A 2,381-nucleotide genomic window follows, 5' to 3' on the forward strand; every position below is an offset into this window, starting at 1 on the left:
CCGTTCTAGTCTGGTAGATTACATTCGATTCCATTCCTTTCCATTCCATTCTATTCCTTTCCATTCCATTGCATTCCATTAAATTCCATTCCACTCAATTCGATTCTGTTTAACCCGGGTAGATTGCATACCTTTCCATTCCTTTGCATTCCATTCCATTCCATTCCATTCTGTTCAACTCGGGTAAATTCCATACCATTCCATTCCATTCCATTCCAGTCCATTCCATTCCATTCCGTTCTACTCGGGTAGTTTCCATTCCATTGCATTCCATTCCATTCCATGCCATTCTATCCCATACCGTTCCTTTCCATTCCATTACATTCCATTGCATTCCATTCCTTTCTACTCGTGTAAATTCCATACCATTCCTTTCCATTCCATTCCGTTCTACTCGGGTAGGTTCCATTCCATTCCATTCCATTCCATTCTGTTCCATTCCGTTCCATTCCATTCCATTCCATGCCATTCCATTCCATTCCATTCCATTCCGTTCTACTAGGGTAGATTCCATACCATTCCATTCCATTCCATTCCGTTCTAGTCGTGTAGATTCCATTCGATTCCATTCCATTCCATTCCATTCTATTTCTTTCCATTCCATTGCATTCCATTCCATTCCATTCCACTCAATTCGATTCTGTTCATACCGGGTAGATTCCATACCTTTCCATTCCTTTGCATTCCATTCCATTCCGTTCTACTGGGGTAGAATCCATTCCATTCCATTCCATTCTATTCCACTCTGTTACATTCCTTTCCATTCCATTCCATTCCATTCCATTCCATTCCATTCCATTCCATTCCATTCCATTCCATCCCGTTCTACTCTAGTAGATTCCATACCATTCCAATCCATTCCATTCCGTTCTAGTCGGGTAGATTCCATTCCATTCCATTCCATTCCATTCCATTCCATTCTATTCCACTCTACTCGAGTAGATTCCATTCCATTCCATTCCATTCCATTGCATTCCATTCTATTCCATTCCGTTCCGTTCCATTCCTTTCGATTCCATTCCATTCTACTCGGGGAGATTACATTCAGTTCCCTTCCGTTCCGTTCCGTTCCGTGCCATTCTTTTCGGGTAGATTCTATTCCGTTACGTTCCATTCCATTACATTCCATTCCATTCCTTTCCATTCCATTCCATTCTATTCTGCTCGGGGATATTCCATTACATTCCATTTCATTCCATTCCATTCCATTCCATTGCATTCCCATAAATTACATTCTACATGTGCACATTCCATTCCATTCCTTTCCATTCCATTCCATTCCATTCCATTCCATTTCATTCCATTCCGTTCTTCTCATGTAGATTCCATTACGTTCCGATCTGTTCCATTCCGTTGTACTCGGGTAGATTCCATTCCATTCCATTCCATTGCATTCCATTCCATTCCATTCCATTCCATTCCATTCCATTCCATTCCATTCCATTCTACTCGGGTAGATGCTATACCATTCCATTACATTCCATTCCTTTCTAGTCGGGTAGATTCCATTCAATTCCATTCCATTCCATTCCATTCTATTCCTTTCCGTTCCATTGCATTCCATTCCATTCCATACCACTCAATTCGATTCTGTTCAACCCGGGTAGATTGCATACCTTTCCATTCCTTTGCATTCCTTTCCATTCCATTCCATTCTGTTCAACTCGGGTAGATTCCATACCATTCCATTCCGTTCCATTCCATTCCATTCCATTCCGTTCTACTAGGGTAGTTTCCATTGCATTCCATTCCATTCCATTCCATTCCATTCTATTTGTACCGTTCCTTTCCATTCCTTTCCATTCCTTTGCATTCCATTCCTTTCTACTCGTGTAAGTTCCATACCATTCCATTCCATTCCATTCCGTTCTACATGGGTAGGTTCCATTCCATTCCATTCCATTCCATTCTGTTCCATTCCGTTCCATTCCATTCCATTGCATTCCATTCCATTCCATTCCATTCCATTCCATTCCATTCCATTCCATTCCATTCTACTAGGGTAGATTCCATACCATTCCTTTCCATTCCATTCCGTTCTAGTCGGGTAGATTCCATTCGATTCCATTCCATTCCATTCCATTCTATTCCTTTCCATTCCATTGCATTCAATTCAATTCCATTCCACTCAATTCGATTCTGTTCAACCCGGGTAGATTCCATACCTTTCCATTCCTTTGCATTCCATTCCATTCCATTCCATTCTATTCCATTCCATTCCATTCCATTCCACTCCATTAGGTTCTACTCGGGTAGATTCCATTCCATGCGGTTCCATTCCATTCCATTCCAATCCATTCCATTCCATTCCATTCCGTTCTACTCTGGTAGATTCCATACCATTCCAATCCATTCCTTTCCGTTCTACTCGGGTAGATTCC

Source organism: Gorilla gorilla, chromosome Y (genome assembly GCF_029281585.2).
Source record: "Gorilla gorilla gorilla isolate KB3781 chromosome Y, NHGRI_mGorGor1-v2.1_pri, whole genome shotgun sequence".
NCBI lineage: Eukaryota > Metazoa > Chordata > Mammalia > Primates > Hominidae > Gorilla > Gorilla gorilla.